We start from the raw sequence: 17,861 nt of genomic DNA on the forward strand, positions 1-17,861 counted from the left end.
CCCTCACAAGGGAAACATTCGGAAACAGGGAAAGGCCAGCAGGACTATGGGGAAAGAGTAAGTAGAGGCTGATTAGATTGATCTTTACAAGAGCTGGAACAGGAATGATGGGCTGAACAGCCTCCTGCAGGGCTGTATCAATCTATAATTTTCCACCATACACTGGGAGTGCGACATAGAAGCCATGATGCGGAGATGCCGGCGTTGGACTGGGGTGAGCACAGTAAGAAGTCTCACAACACCAGGTTAAAGTCCAACAGGTTTATTTGGAATCACGGGCTTTCGGAGCACTGCTCCATCAGGTGAGTGTTACATAGAACTCAGATTGAGCCAAATTCAGGATTCAGTAACCGACCACACTCACACCTGTTCCAACAAATGGTGCTGGGATTTGAAATTCCCCTTGCATGGTCACCTGACTCATTCTGTGCTGTTGCACTCGATTACTCTGCTAACAAAAAACAAGGATACAACATTATTTTAAACAGACTTCACAATTCATCCTGCCACCTTACAGGGTTTACACACAATCCCTTCTCTCTCTGTTCCCGCTCATTGTACAAGTTATTTCATATTGCGTCTGTCCATTCACACCAGCATGATCTGATCGAATGGCGACAGCTATCTGGCGGGGTCTAACAGCCCTCTCCTGCTGCTATTCTGTCTGGTCAAACTATCAACATTTGTAAATTTCCTCTGAAATAATATTTAGCGATCTGTCAATTAATAACTGGAAAACCATATACAGAAAACATGCAAGGAAAACAGAAAAATGCTGGAAAATCTCATCAGGTCTCACAGCATCTGTGGAGAGAGAGAGAATAGAGCCAATGTTTTGAGTCTGGATGAGCCTTTGTCAGAGCTCTGACGAAGGGTCTTCCAGGCTCGAAAGGTTGGTTCTATTCTCTCTCCACAGATGCTGTCAGACCTGCTGAGATTTTCCAGTATTTTTCTGTTTTTGTTTCAGATTCCACAGTATCTTGCGTTTATACAGAAAGCTGCCATTATTGTAAAATCAATCAGTTGCAAATTTCTACTGACATTTATTAACAATAAAGTAGGTATTGTTCAGGGGACCTAATCCCGCTGGACAGGCCGGCATCAGACTGCTAGCCCACCACCCCCACCACCGCCCCCCCCCCCACCCGCCCCCGCCGGATATCGCCCACCTCTAACCCCCCCCCCCCCCCCACTCCCATCGCCGGCCCCAATCCCTCACCCCCCGGTGGCCGGCCCCACCCCTCCCCACCCCATGCGGAGCTCCCCTTCCCCCACCCCCCTCCTCCCCTGCCCCCTCCGCACTGTCCGGTGGACGATCCCGTCCCGGACTCACTAAAAATATTTGAATCAGGTTCTGAATCCAGTACTCAGCCCGGGAAAACGGCGCCCGACAATTCTCCAAGCTTCCCCAACACGGTTCACACTCAGGATAACGGGATCACAAACCTTGGGAAACAATGCGCTCCTCATCCTGTATCCAATTTAAGACAGAGATCCCCAGTGAATGGCGACTGGGAGAGAGAGAGAGAGACACCTCCTCTGTCTCAGGTTCGGGTCGGAGGGAGAATCCAAACGAGAGCGGGATGTAAACAGCTTCCTTTTTAAACTGGGACTGCGAATTGCGGGTTTGAAATAAAAAGGAAGGAGCTAATTCTTCGATTAAACTAAAAAAAACTCTTGCAGTCTAATTAAACCCTAACTAAAGAGAGCATCAGACCCGGCAGCGGCACACGATCTGTGAAGCATCGGAAGTGAGTAGGCTGGAGGAGGCTGGGAGTTACCTCAACAGGTTACTGGAGGACACATTAAGCGTCAAAATCTGAAGAGCGCACCCTGCAAGGTGTAGAAAGTTCTGAAGGTTTCAACAACTGGGCGTGGTTTACAAACACCCGTCACAGGCATCCGGGCCATTGCCCGGGAGTATTACACCTCCCTCTTCTCTCCGGATCCGTCCAGCGAGGATGCCCGCAGACTTCTGTGGGAGGACCTGCCGCAGGTCAGCCCGGAGGGCGTCGGCAGGCTCGAGGCCCCCATCACCATGGCCGAGCTGACCGGCGCCCTAAATGGCCTCAGCCGGAGCAAGGCCCCTGGGCTGGACGGGCTGACAGTAGAGTTCTTCAGGGCGTTCTGGGACGTCCTGGGGAGCGACTACGCGGGGGTCCTGGGGGAGAGCGTCGCTACCGGGGAGATGCCCCTTTCGTGGCGCAGGGCCGTCATTGCCCTGCTGCCCAAGAAGGGGGATCTCCACCTGCTCAAGAACTGGCGCCCGGTCTCCCTCCTCAGCACGGATTATAAAATCTTTGCCAGGGCTACGGCTTCACGCCCTGGATCCGTGCTGGACCACTTGATCCACCCTGACCAGTCCTACACGGTCCCGGGCTGATCGATTCACGATAATCTCCACCTGGTCCGGGACCTGATACATCATACCCAGAGGACTGGTCTGTCGAGCGCCTTCTTGTCTTTAGATCAGGAGAAGGCGTTCGACAGGGTGGAGCACGAGTATTTACTCGGGACTCTGCAGGCATTCGGGTTCGGGACGCATTTTGTCGCCCGGATCCGATTACTGTACTCTGCCGCAGAGTGTCTGATTAAGGTTAACGGGTCCCTGACGGCGCCCCTTCGCTTTGGGAGAGGAGTACGGCAGGGCTGCCCCTTGTCCGGCCAACTGTATTCCGTATGCATGGAGCCATTCCTGCGCCTCTTGCGGAGGAGGTTGTCAGGTTTGGTCCTGCGCGGACCGGACGTAGGGGTGGTCCTGTCAGCTTACGCCGACGACGTGCTCCTCATGTTCACGGACCCGGCTGACCTGCGGAGGATGCGAGAATGCCAGGCGGTGTACTCCGCCGCGTCCTCCGCCAGGATCAACTGGGCCAAGTGCTCCGGACTCCTTGTCGGTCCTTGGGAGACGGACCCCCTTCCGGAGGAGCTCAGGCCTTTCACCTGGAGCAGGACCAACCTCCTCTACTTGGGGGCCCATCTCTGCCCAGCCGAGGAATCCTGGCCGGCGAACTGGCGGGAGCTGGAGGCCAAAGTCTCCGCCCGCCTGAGTCGCTGGACAGGACTGCTCCGAGTGCTGTCCTACGGGGCGCGAGCTCGCGTCATAAACCAGCTGGTCGCCTCCATGCTGTGGTACCGGCTGGTCCCTTTGACCCCTCCCCCTGGCGTGGTCACCGATATCCAGAGAACCCTCGTGCGGTTCTTCTGGGGCAATCGACTGCACTGGGTCCCTGCTGCGGTCCTGTATCTCCCGCTTGAGGAGGGCGGACAAGGTCTGGTGTGCCTCCGCACTCAGATAGCGACCTTCCGCCTCCAGGCCCTGCAGAGGTACCTTTACGTTGAGCCCCCTCCACAGTGGTGTGCCATGGCGACGTATTTCTTCCGGCACTGGCACGGCCTCAATTATGACGTGCAGCTCCTGCATATCGAACTGGGGCGTGTTCCGACCGCCCTGCAGGAGTTGCCCGTCTTTTACCAGGACCTCCTCACTGTCTGGAACAAGGTCGCCTCGCGACGCAGCTCTCCCCCGTCAGGAGTAGCGGCCCTCGTGCGAGAGCCGCTGCTCAGGAATCCGCTCCTCCAGCCGTATAACTTCAGGTGGCTGGCGGAGAGGAGGGCTGTGGACGCCGGGGTGACCAGAATCGGGGACGTGCTCGATGGCGGAGGGGCGGGCTGGATGAGTCCCCGCGTGCTGGCTGAGCGCGCGGGGACGACCGTCCGGCGCGTGACCAAAGCCATCCTAGACCTTAGGACGGTCGTGCTCGGCCCCGAAACTGCACGCAAACTCGAGGCGGCGCAGGCGTGCGGTGGGATCCCGACCGAGCGTTCCCCTGTTCGGGCGGAATTCCACATTGGCCCAAAGCCTCAACCCCCCTCCCTGGGTGAGGTGCCCCACAGCCTGAGCCGCCTCGCGGAAATGCCCTCCGTGCCTTTTTCTACCGCGCGGAGGCGTTTCCTGTGCGGGCTGCTACTGCACACCTTCCACTACCGCCTCCTCGCCTGTCGCCCGGATACACCTTGGCGGGCCTTGTTGCCGCCGGGCGGCGGAGGTCCCCGCTGGAGGTCCCTCTACGGAGGGATCTCCCCCAATTACGTCGGGGACCTGGGGTGGAGGGTGATGCATGCAGCAGTTCCGCACAACTGTAGGATTCACTGGTTCACGGACTCCGAAGACTGCCCTTTCTGCGGCCTTGTGGAGTCCGTGGACCATGTCTATGTTGTGTGTCTTAGGCTGCACTCCCTTTATGTTTTCCTAAAGAACCTTTTGTTGATGTTTTGTCTGCACTTCAGTCCAACGCTCCTGATCTACGGACACCCGGTGCAGAGAGGGGAGGGTCGGGATGGCGACCTCCTCGTGAACCTGCTCCTGGGCCTGGCGAAACGCGCCATTTACCGGTCCAGGCAGCGGGCGATCGAGGGGGCCGTCCATCCTGACTGTCTGCCCCTCTACCGTGGCTACGTTCGCGGCCAGGTGTCCCTGGAGAGGGAGCATGCGGTGTCCACGGGCGAGGTTGACGCTTTCCGCGCCCGCTGGGCACCGCAGGGGTTTGGGGTGCATTTTGACCCTAATAATCACATTTTAATTTGATGTTTTTAAGTTTCCTTTGTACTTTGATTTCTGTTCGGGCTGTTCCCCCTCCTTTTTGGGGAGCTGCCCCTTTTACTTTGTCCTGATTTAATCTGAGTTTGTTTACTTGGTTTGGTTTGACCTAAAAAGAGGACAAACACCCGTCACAATTTATACAAACACCGCTACAGTTTGTACTTCTAGTTTCAATCAGCCCGCCTCGTCCTTTGTACATCTTATCCACACATGTTCGCATCTAAACCGCAATTTACCACGTGTCACTCAGGAATGACAATGTTACACTTACACATTGTGTCGGGAAGTAGTCAGTCAAAATAAACCGAGAATAATGGATTTAAACCCCAAACTGTGTTGCAATCTGTAACTTCCTCGGATGTGGAACAGTTCCTCTTCAATCATGTTGCCCGCGTTAAGAAAATAAGGAATCGATCTTTTAACATAACCATTCAATAGTTGAATATTTCACCTTTTTAAAACACCAATTAACACTTTCAGGAAAGAACTCGTGTTGTGGAAAGAACTTCTCAGCGGCACTTACAACGGATGATATGATTCATTTGAAATACGTTTCAGTCAATATTATTCATTAATGTATGTATTATTCACCTGAGTGTATGCACTGTGGGTTTAAATACACAAGATGGATCACACAATGAGCAAAATAATCAACTCTGATTATTAACTGACATGATGATTCCAGTTAAAGTTAACATCTTACAATAAACGGATTCGCGGTGTGAAATGCAATCTACCGATCGGCCACCTCCATTGCCTATTTCGGGTTTAAATGAGCTCCGACATGTTTCTACTTAATGCCGACATCTTGTTTCTTGTGACAAGAAACCTCAGGTTCCTGGACACTAAAACCCGAGCCTTTCCACAATGGACAAACCCCGCAGAAACAGACAGACAGAATTTCCCCCACAACGTGGTTCCGGGAAATGTGTACAATTTAATCTTGCCCCGTGTCAACAGGTGTCATCTTCGGAGAGTGAGAGCATCCAAACGGGACACAACAAATATCCCAAATATTAACCATATTAAAGAAGCCTTTTTCCAATTTACAGCAACTTTTTTTTTTATATAAGCACAGAAGTTTATTGAAACATTGTTGTTCTAAACATTACAAGTCGTAAAATTGGTTACTTCTCCCGATATTTTAAATTGGAAACTGCGCCATTTTGGCACAACTGTACCATTTTAATAGCATTGCACTCTAGGTCAAGAGTGGTCAACTGGAATCTTCTGAAATGCTTCCAACTCAGTTAGTGAGCTGAGTTGGAAGCATTTCAGAAGATTCCAGTACTTGGCAACTCAAAACATGCACATCTGATGTTCAGCCACCACGTTCCACAGCATTTCAGTTCAAATGAGTTTTTAAAGCAGTCATTTAAAAACAAGGTCCCATCAAGAATTGATGGCTTTTCTGCGTCATCATCACTTCCATCGATGCATTAGTCTTTACGATCAGAGTCCTGAAAGGTGATTGTATTGAAACACCCCAGAGTGTAGCATGATCTATGTAGAAAACTTGAATATTATTGCACTGTCAAGGCCGTGTAGAAATGTATGTAATGTTCTTTCAGATACTTTTACACAAAGTAATCCAGTGATATTACCACTAAGCCACCATCTTCAAAATTTGGTGAAAGTTTCATAGTTGCCATCACTGATGGCATCTTTCAATTCCAGATTTATTGATGAATTGAGATTAAATTCTAGCAGCGATCATGGCGAGATTTGAACCAGCATTGTTAGTCTAGGTTGTAACAACCTAGGTTGTTAGTTCAGTAACATTAACACCACCACCATCCTCCTGTGTTTTAACAACAGCATTAGAAGGAATGAAATTCAAAAGCAGGTATTTAAAATGGCGGACAAAGTATTACCTTGTCTAAATGTAAAAGTTAAGTTAAAGTGTATTTATTAGTCACAAGTAAGGCTTACTTTAACACTGCTATGAAGTTACTGTGAAAATCCTATAGTCGCCACAGTCTAGCGCCTATTCAGGTCCATGCACCTAACCAGCACGTCTTTCAGAATGAGAGGGGAAACCGGAGCACCCGGAGGAAACCCACGCAAACATTCAAACTCCACACAGACAGTGACCCAAGCCGGGAATCAAACCCTGATCCTTGGTGCTGTGAGGCAGCAGTGCTAACCACTGTGCTACTGTGCCACCCAAGGAGCCCATGTCAGAAATTTGTTTAACCCAGCCAGATAAACACTTGCTGCAAGAAAGTCAAAACTTCAAGCTCAACTTGATTGTGTTTTGGATTTCAAATCAAACCTTTATCAGTGGAATAAAGACAATGAGGGAGGATGATCAAAAAGCCTCAGGAACCACTCAATTTCTTTGGAGTATCCTAGGTGAGCAAAATATTTTGCCTTCAGTCAGATGGTCACTTCATTGCGAGGAAATCAAAATATCTCACCTTCAACTGAAAATTAAACTTAAAAATTGATTCGTTTATGAAGCATTTTACTTCCCCTGCACGAGCAGTTTATCTCACTGAGCTTAAACATTTTCTATTGTATATAAAGAATTGAGTGGGTGAAAGTTTTCACTTATTGCACTGAGTTAGACACATTTCTGTGGTGCATTAACATTCTTGTGAAGGGCCAAAAAAATTCTGACTCTTGAGAAGAATTCAGGCTTGAGAAGTTTTGGTTTCCTTGCTTATCTGACAGATTTAAATGTTTTCTGCCACAAACTACTCGTTATTTGGAAGCCCAAAAAAGTGAACTAAGTTGTTGTTTCACACCTTAAGGTTTTTTTTATTGTACTTAGTTTCTGGATGTTTAGGGTGTTACTGTGCACAGTGGTTAGCCAGGGATCAGGTTCGATTCCAGCCCTGGGTGATTGCATCAATTTTCTCGATGTTCTCCCCATATCTGCGTGGGTTTCTCCCCACAGTCCAAAGATACAAACAAAGAACATAGAAAAGTACAGCACAGAAACAGGCCCTTCGGTCCTCCAAGCCTGTGCTGATCATGATGTCCCAACTAAACTAAAAAAAAATCCTTCTGCCCTTACATGGATTGTATCCTTGGATTCATGTATCCATCTAGATGCCTCTTAAATGTTGTTAGTATGGCTGCTTCCACCACCTCCTCTGGCAGTACATTCCAGGCATCCACCACTCTCTGGGTGAAAAATTTCCCTCGCACATCTCCCCCCCTAAACTTTCCCCCTCTCACCTTGAGCCTGTGCCCCCTTGTAATTGACACTTCCACCCTGGGAAAAAGTCTCTGACTATCCACCCTATCTAAGTCTCTCATAATTTTGTAGACCTCTATCAGGCCTCCCCTCAGCCTCCATCTTTCCAGTCAAAATAATCCTAGTTTATTCAACCTCTCCTCATTGCCAACATCCTGGAGACCAGGCAACATCCTGGTGAACCTTCTTTGCACTTTCCCTCCAAAGCTTCCATGTCCTTTGGATAGCGTGGTGACCAGAACTGCAAGCAATACTCCAAATGCAGCCTAACCAATGTTTTAAAAAGTTGCAACATGATTTCCCAACTCTTGTATTCAATGCTCTGGCTGATGAAGGCACGCATGCCCTATGCCGCATTAATCACCTTGGCCACTTATATTGCCACTTTTAGGGAACTGTGGACCTGCACGCCCAGATCCCTCTGTATGTTAATGTTCCGAAGGGTTCTGCCATTTACAGTATAATTCACATCTAAATTTGATTGTCCAATAGGCATCACCTCACATTTGTCTGGATTGAACTCCATCTGTCATTTCTGTGCCCAAGTCTCCAATCTATCTAGATTCTGTTGTACCCTTTGACAATCCTCGGCACTATCAGCAACTCCACCAAATTTCGTCTCATCTACAAGCTTATTAATCAGACCACCCACATTTTTCTCCAGATCATCTATATATACTACAAACAACAAAGGTCCCAGCACTGATCTCTGCGGAACACCACTAGCTACAGATCTCCATTCTGAAAAATACCCTTCCACCGCTACTCTGTCTTCTATAACCAAGCCAGTTCTGTATCCTTCTATCCAGCCCACCCAGAATCCCATGTGATTTCAGTTTTAGTCTGCCATGTGGGACCTTGCCAAACGCCTTACTAAAGTCCATATAAACTATATCCAAAGACCTTCCCTCATCAACTTTCTTTTGTCACCTCTTCAAAATCCTCAATCAAGTTGGTGAGACATGACCTTCCCCGTACAAAACAATGCTGTCTGTCACTAACTGGTCAATTTTCCTCCAAATATGCAGATATCCTGTCCCTCAGTATCTTCTCCAAAAGCTTCCCCACCACTGATGTCAGACTCACCGACCTATAATCTGCTGGATTATCCCTGCTTCCTTTCTTAAACAGGGAACAACATTGGCTATTCTCCAATCCTCTGGAACCTCACCTGTGGTCAAATAGGATTTGAAGATATCTGTTAAGGCCCCTTGCCTCCTGCAGTAACCTGGGAAAGATCCCATCCGGCCCCAGAGACTTGTCTACCTTAATGTGCACGATAGGTGGATTGGCCATGCTAAATTGCCCCTTAGTGCCCCAGGATGTGTAGGTTAGGTGGATTAGCCACTGCACGGGGGTATGGGGAAAGCAGGAAACTATTGTCATTGAGAAATGTTGGAATCCTTTATGAAGGAGATAGTTTCAGGATAGTTTAAGAAAATGATCAGGCAGAGTCAATATGGTTTCGTGAGAAGGAAATCATGTTTGACAAACCTATTAGAGTGACAAGCAGAGTGGATAAAGGGGAACCAATAGATGTAATGTATTTGGATTTTCAAAAGAGATGGAAGGGGTCACCAACAGTGCGATCAGATTACTGAGCAATAACCCGATTGCTTAGGCTCAGATTGTAACTGCTCAGATACTGATGCAGTTCAAATGCAGCAAGACCTGGACAATCAACTTGGGCTGACAGTGGCAAGTAACATTTGCACCACACGTGCCTGGCAATGACCATTTCCAACAAGAGAGAATCTAACCATCACCTTTTCACGCAATGGTATTAGCAGCACTGAATCTCCCATTTATTGCCCAGAAACTGAACTGGAATAGCCACATAAACACAGTTGCAAGAAGAACAGGTCAGATGCAAAAGAAATGTGTGGTGAGTCCCTCACCTCTGACCACCATCTACAAGGACCCAAGTCAGGAGTGTGATGGAATACTCTCCACTTGTCTGGATGAGTGCGGCTCCATCAACACTCAAGAAGCTCGACACCATCCAGGACAAAACAGTCCCTCTTGATTGACACCCCATCCACAAACTGATGCACAGTGGCAGTCATGTGTACCATCTCCAAGTCAGAATACCTACAGTACAAAAGGAGATCATTCAGCCCATCGAGCCTGCACCAGCAACAGTCCCATCTAGGCCCTATCCTCGCAGTTCTGGTCACCTCACTATAAGAAGGATGTGGAAGCGCTGGAAAGAGTGCAGAGGAGATTTACCAGGATGCTGCCTGGTTTGGAGGGTAGGTCTTATGAGGAAAGGTTGAGGGAGCTAGGGCTGTTCTCTCTGGAGCGGAGGAGGCTGAGGGGAGACTTAATAGAGGTTTATCAAATGATGAAGGGGATAGATAGAGTGAACGTTCAAAGACTATTTCCTCAGGTGGATGGAGCTATTACAGGGGGGCATAACTATAAGTTTCATGGTGGGAGATATAGGAACGATATCAGAGGTAGGTTCTTTACGCAGAGAGTGGTTGGGGTGTGAAATGGACTGCCTGCAGTGATAGTGGAGTCAGACACTTTAGGAACATTTAAGCGGTTATTGGATAGGCACATGGAGCACACCAGGATGATAGGGAGTGGGATAGCTTGATCTTGGTTTCAGATAAAGCTCGGCACAACATCGTGGGCCGAAGGGCCTGTTCTGTGCTGTACTGTTCTATGTTCTATGTTCTTAACCCCACATATTTACCCTGCTAATCCCCTGACACGAAGCGACAATTCACCAATTCATGGCTAATCCACCTAACCTGCACACCTTTGGCCTGTGGGAGGAAACCTGAGCACCCGCAGGAAACTCACGCAGACATGGGGAGAACGTGCAGACTCCACTAGACAATCAGCCGAGGCCGGAATTGAACCCAGAACCTTTTGATTTGATTTATTATTGGCACATGTATTGGGATACAGTGAAAAGTATTGTTTCTTGTGTGCTATACAGACAAAGCATACCATAGAGACTGAAAGGAGAGGGTGCAGAATACAATGTTACAGTCATAGCTAGGGTGTAGAGAAAGATCAACTTCGCGCAAAGTAGGTCCATTCAAAAGTCTGACGGCAGCAGGGAAGAAGCTGTTCTTGAGTCGCTTGGTATGTGACCTCAGACTTTTGTATCTTTTTCCCGACGGAAGAAGATGGAAGAGAGAATGTCCGGGGTGCGTGGGGTCCTTAATTATGCTGGCTGCTTTGCCGAGGCAGCGGGAAGTGTAGACAGAGTCAATGGATGGGAGCTGGTTTGCGTGATGGATTGGGCTACATTCACAAACTTTTGTAGTTTCTTGCGGTCTTGGGCAGAGCAGGAGCCATACCAAGCTGTGATACAACCAGACCTGGTGCTGTGAGGCAACAGGGCTAACCAATGTGCCACTGTGCCGCCCTAAATGCACTGCATGAACTCACCAAAGCTCCTGATGTTTGTGTTTCAAATTCCGCATTCTCATCCATTGACTCTGTCTACACTTGCCGCTGCCTCGGAAAAGCAGCCAGCCTAATCAAGGATCCCATTGTGGCCAAACGGGCCACCTAAGATGGTGGTTTGCAAGAGCATGCTGGGATAATTGGACAAGCACTGAAACAAACAGGCTGCAGCCTCAAAAGAAATTGGTGAGAGAGAAACAGGCTGCAGCTGCGAGAACTGGAGTACACAGGATATCGGCCATCTCCAGGACTTGAGGACACTTTCTGATCAAACTGGGTTGTTTACCAGACATAGGGGCGCCTTAATCCCTTATTTGGGAGGGAGCTCTGTGACCTAGGTGCCTCCAGCACCTACAGGCATGGCCGTTGGGTACACACCCAGAGATCGGGGTGACAGCACCTGATTGGTCCCTATTGATCAGGGTGATCAAGTCCTGATCAATTGATTGGCAATGGCCAAAAGTGCACGAAAACTAATGCGGTATAAAGGGTGCTGCACAATGGAAGAATCTCTCTCTCTCTCTCTTCCCAAACAAACGACAACAACGGTGACCACCACCAGCAACGACCAGCACGAGGAGAGCCACCCCACCCAAGAAGAAAGGAAGACCAGAGCCAGAGTATCAGACCAGACCAAAGGACCAGACTATGCAGGACTACAGAGACCAGTGCACAGATAAAGGCCAATATCTGCCTGGGTACTTGCCAGTCACACAAAAGTTAAGTCAAGGTCTAGTATTGGACTTGAACTTTGATATTCTATAAGATAACTTATTGTTGATTGGGTGGGTGATTATTGATTGTGTGTAAATAAATATTATTGTGCGAACAAGAAGTCTATTCACAATTCTTTGTCCACCGTATAAAGGTTAAACAGACTGTGCAGCAACACCACGCACCCCGGACGTTCTCTCTTCCACCTTCTTCCGTCAGGAAAAAGATACAAAAGTCTGAAAACACGTACAAACCGACTCAAGAACAGCTTCTTCCCTGCTGCCATCCGAGTTTTGAATGGTCCTATCACGTATTAAGCTGATCTTTCTCTTCACCCTATCGGTAACTGTTACACTATATTCTGCACCCTCTCCTTTCCTTCTCCCCTATGTACTCTATGAACAGTATGTTTTGTCTGTATAGCGCACCAGAAACAATACTTTTCACTGTACCTCAATTCACCCAACAATAATAAATCAATTCAATTCTCATCTACCCCTGCCAACCTTTGATTCCCTTGCTGAGGAAGAATATTCAGCGACTCCGTCTCCATCTTCTGAGGCAGAAGTTCCAAAGTCAGACAATCCTCAGAGAAAAAAACTCTCCTCATCTCTGTCCTAAAAGGTGACCCCCCCCCCCCAACTAATTTTAAAAGAGTGCCCCTCCCCCCTAATTCTGGACTCATTCACAAGACACTTTTATGACTACTTTGTCAAAACCATTCAATATTTTATATACTTCAACCAATCTCACTCTTCAAAACTTTAGTGGAAGTAGGAGGAGACCATTCAGCCCCTCGAGCCTATTCTGCATTCAGTGAGATCATGGCTGTATTTATTGCCCTTGAACTGTGAAGTTTGTTCGGCCATTTCAGAGGGCACATGAGAGTCAACCACATTTTTTAAAGTTTAAAGTTTAAAATATATTTATTAGTGTCACAAGCAGGCTTACATTAACACTGCAATGAAGTTACTGTGAAAATCTCCGAGTCACAGTATTTTGGACTGTGGGAGGAAACTGGAGCACCCGGAGGAATCCCACGCAGACACGGGGAGAACGTGTAGACTCCGCACAGACAGTGACCCAAGGCTGGGAATCGAACCTGGATCCCTGGTGCTGTGAGGCAGCAGTGCTAACCACTGTGGCACCGTGCCACCCACATTGCTGTGGGTCTGGAGTCACATGTAGGCCAGGCCGGGTTACATGGGTAAGATGGGTTAAGAGGGATATGGGCCAAAAATGCGGGCAATTAGGATTAGTTTAGGGGTTTAAAAAAAAAAGGGCAGCATGGACAAGTTGGGCTGAAGGGCCAGTTTCCATGCTGTAAATCTCTATGACTCTATGGCTCTATAGGACAACAATTATTCATAACAGAGCAAAATGTCCCAGAATGCTTCACAGGAACATAAATCAGACACCAATTGACATCTTGGAGATACAAGAACCGGCTATCAAAAGCTCCATCAAATAGGGAGCTTGCAAGAATATCTCAAAAGGAAAAGAAAAAGAGTTAGAAGGGCAAAGGGAGGGAATTCCAGAGCTTAGGACCCGCACAGGCAGCTGAAGGCACGGCCACCAATGGTGGAGCGATGGGATGGAGAATGCGATAGGGGTTTGAATTTGAGGAGCGCTGAATACACGCAGGGCTGCGGGGGCTGGAGGAGGTTATAGAGATAGGGAGGGTTGTAGGGGCTGGAGGAGGTTACAGAGATAGTGAGGATTGTTGAGGTTGGAGGAGGTTACAAAGATACGGAAGGTTGTAGGGGCTGGAGGAGGTTACAGAGATAGGGAGGATTGTTGAGGTTGGAGGAGGTTACAAAGATACGGAAGGTTGTAAGGGCTGGAGGAGGTTACAGAGATAGTGAGGGTTGTAGGGGCCGGAGGAGGTTACAGAGATAGGGAGGATTGTTGAGGTTGGAGGAGGTTACAAAGATACGGAAGGTTGTAGGGGCTGGAGGAGGTTACAGAGATAGGGAGGGTTGTAGGGGCTGGATGAGATTACAGAGATAGGGTAGATTGTCGAGGTTGGAGGCGATTACAGAGTTGGGGAGGGTTGCAGGGTCTGGAGGAGGTTACAGAGATAGGGAGGACTGGAGGGGCAGGATGAGACCACAGAGATAGGGAGTGTTGTCGAGGTTGGAGGTGATTACAGAGTTGGGGAGGGTTGCAGGGTCTGGAGGAGGTTACAGAGATAGGGAGGACTGGAGGGGCAGGATGAGACCACAGAGATAGGGAGTGTTGTCGAGGTTGGAGGTGATTACAGAGTTGGGGAGGGTTGCAGGGTCTGGAGCAGGTTACAGAGATAGGGAGGACTGGAGGGGCAGGATGAGACCACAGAGATAGGGAGTGTTGTCGAGGTTGGAGGAGGTTACAGAGATGGGGAAGGTTGTAGGGTCAGGAGGAGGTTATAGAGATAGGCAGGACTGTAGGGGCAGTAGGGGTGCTGGATGAATGGGACTTGGTTTAAATTGTCACATGCAGCAGCCAAGTTTCAATTCCTATCTTCCAGAACTCACAGATCAACTGGTTTTTAAAAGCTGCGGGCAGCAGGAAGGGGAGGTAAATGGCTGCTTTGACAATGTAACACCGTGTGGTGTTCATTGAGATGTGTGAGGAAACAGGAGGATGTTGGATTGTGACATTGGGAATGAAGTTTCATGCTGACCAGGATCACGGGACCCACAGGGGGAGCCAGGGAGGGAAAGGGAACAGAGCATTGACAGGAGCTGTCCTCGTCTGACCCCTACTGGCTGTGTGCAGAATACAGTAAGAAGCCTCACAAGGTTAAAGTCCAACTGGTTTATTTGGTAGCAAAAGCCACTAGCTTTCGGAGCGCTGCTCCTTCGTCAGGTGAGTGGGAGTTGTGTTCACAAACAGGGCACATAAAGACACAAACTCAATTTACAAAATTATGGTTGGAATGCGAGTCTTTACAGGTGATCAAGTCTTAAAGGTACAGACAATGTGAGTGGAGAGAGCGTTAAGCACAGGTTAAAGAGATGTGTATTGTCTCTAGACAGGACAGTTAATGCGATTTTGCAAGCCCAGGCAATTCGCGGGGGTTACAGACAGTGTGACATGAACCCAGGATCCCGGTTGAGGCCGTCCTCGTGTGTGTGGAACTTGGCTATCAGTCTCTGCTCAGCGACTCTGCGCCGTCGTGTGTGGTGAATGCAGAATGGGAGCTATTTGGGCGCAAGCTGCAGCACCATCTCTGGCTGGGGTTGGCATTTCACCCAGTGAATCACAGCAACAACTTACACTCCTACCGCACCTCTAACAACAACAACTTACATTCCTATCGCACCTCTAACAACAACAACTTACATTCCTATCGCATCTTTACCAACAACTTACATATCTATTGTACCTGTAACAACAGCAACTTACATTTCTACAGCACCTTTAACAACAACAACTTATATTTGTAACAGAGATTGGGAGGTTTGCAGGGACTGGAGGAGGTCACAGAGATGGGGAGGGTTGTAGGGAGATGGAAGAGGTTACAGAAATATGGAGGATTGTAGGGGTTAGAGGAGGCTACAGAGCTAGAGAGGATTGTAGGAATTGGAAGAGGTAATAAAGATAGGGAGGGCTGTTGGGGCTGGAGGAGGTTACAGAGATATTGAGAGTTGTAGGGGCTGGAGGAGGTCAGGGAGGGTTGTAGGAACCTGGAGGATGTTACAGAGATAGGGAAGGTTGTAGGGGCTGGAAGAGGTTACAGAGATAGAGAGGGTTGTAGGGGCTGGAGGATGTTACAGACATAGGGAGGGTTGTCGAGGTTGGAGGAGGATACAGAGATGGGGAAGGTTGTAGGGTCTGGAGGAGGTTACAGAGATAGGGAAGGTTGTTGGGGCTGGAAGAGCTTACCGAGATAGAGAGGGTTGTAGGGTCTGGAGGAGGTTACAGAGATAGGTAGGACTGTAGGGGCTGGATGAGATCATAGAAATAGGGAGTGTTGTCGAGGTTGGAGGAGGTTACAAGGATAAGGTGATTTATAGGGGCTGGAGGAGGTTACAGAGATAGGGAGGGTTCTAAGGGCTGGAGGAGGTGACAGAGATGGGGGGTTGGAGGAGGTTACAGAGGTAGGGAGGGTTGAAGGGGCTGGAGGAGGTTACAGAGATAGGGAGGGTTGTAGGGGCTGGAGGAGGTTACAGAGATAGGGAGGGGTGTAGGGAGCTGGAGGAGGTTACAGAGATAGTGAGGGGTGTAGGGAGCTGGAGGAGGTTACGGAGATAAGGACTACTGAAGGGGCTGGAGGAGGTTACAGAGTTAGGGAGGGTTGAAGAGGCTGGAGGAGGTTGCAGTGATAGGGAGGGGTGTAGGGGCTGGTGGAGGTTACAGAGATAGGGAGGAGTGTAGGGCTAGAGGAGGTTACAGAGATAGGGAGGGTTGTAGGGGCTGGAGAGGTTCCAGAGATAGGGAGGGGTGTAGGGGCTGGAGGAGGTTACAGAGATAGGGAGGGGTGTAGGGGCTGGTGGAGGTTGCAGAGATAGTGAGGGTTGTCGAAGATGGAGGAGGTTCCAGAGATAGGGAGGGGTGTAGGGGCTGGAGGAGGTTCCAGAGGTAGGGAGGGGTGCAGGGGCTGGAGGAGGTTACAGAGATAGGGAGGGATGTCGGGATTGAAGGAGATTACGGAGATAGGGAGGGCAGGAGCAGGTAAGGATTTAAAAACAAGGATATGGAATTAAATTGGATGAGTTCCCAAAGCAGGAACCAATGTAAGTCAATGAGTGAGAGGGGTGCTGGATGAATGGGACTTGGTTTAAATTATCACATGCAGCAGCCAAGTTTCAATTCCTATCTTCCAGAACTCACACATCAACTGGTTTTTAAAAGCTGCGGGCAGCAGGAAGGGGAGGTAAATGGCTGCTTTGACAATGTAACACCGTGTGGTGTTCATTGTGATGTGTGAGGAAACAGGAGGATGTTGGATTGTGACATTGGGAATGAAGTTTCATGCTGACCAGGATCATGGGACCCATAGGGGGAGCCAGGGAGGGAAAGGGAACAGAGCATTGACAGGAGCTGCCCTCGTCTGACCCCTACTGGCTGTGTGCAGAATATAGGAAGAAGCCTCACAAGGTTAAAGTCCAACAGGATTATTTGGTAGCAAAAGCCACTAGCTTTCGGAGCGCTGCTCCTTCGTCAGGTGAGTGGGAGTTCTGTTCACAAACAGGGCACATAAAGACACAAACTCAATTTACAAAATTATGGTTCGAATGCGAGTCTTTACAGGTAATCAAGTCTTAAAAGTACAGACAATGTGAGTGGAGAGAGCGTTAAGCACAGGTTAAAGAGATGTGTATTGTCTCTAGACAGGACAGTTAGTGAGATTTTGCAAGCCCAGGCAATTCGTGGGGGTTACAGACAGTGTGACATGAACCCAGGATCCCGGTTGAGGCCGTCCTCGTGTGTGTGGAACTTGGCTATCAGTCTCTGCTCAGCGACTCTGCGCCGTCGTGTGTGGCGAATGCAGAATGGGAGCTATTTGGGCGCAAGCTGCAGCACCATCTCTGGCTGGGGTTGGCATTTCACCCAGTGAATCACAGCAACAACTTACACTCCTACCGCACCTCTAGCAACAACAACTTACATTCCTATCGCACCTCTAACAACAACAACTTACATTCCTATCGCATCTTTACCAACAACTTACATATCTATTGTACCTGTAACAACAGCAACTTACATTTCTACAGCAACTTTAACAACAACAATTTATATTTGTTACAGAGATTGGGAGGTTTGCAGGGACCGGAGGAGGTCACAGAGATGGGGAGGGTTGTAGGGAGATGGAGGAGGTTACAGAAATATGGAGGATTGTAGGGGTTAGAGGAGGCTACAGAGCTAGAGAGGATTGTAGGGATTGGAAGAGGTAATAAAGATAGGGAGGGCTGTTGGGGCTGCAGG

General features: G+C 48.8%; 1 protein-coding gene across 2 annotated transcripts in view; it reads right to left on the bottom strand.

Annotated features, from left to right (window-relative positions):
* LOC144485969 (uncharacterized) overlaps positions 1-17,861 on the bottom strand; it is a 186,157-nt gene that overhangs the window by 151,389 nt on the left and 16,907 nt on the right. The window lies entirely within an intron of this gene.

The sequence above is a fragment of the Mustelus asterias genome, unplaced genomic scaffold (genome assembly GCF_964213995.1).
Source record: "Mustelus asterias unplaced genomic scaffold, sMusAst1.hap1.1 HAP1_SCAFFOLD_257, whole genome shotgun sequence".
In the NCBI taxonomy this organism is placed as follows: Eukaryota; Metazoa; Chordata; class Chondrichthyes; order Carcharhiniformes; family Triakidae; genus Mustelus; species Mustelus asterias.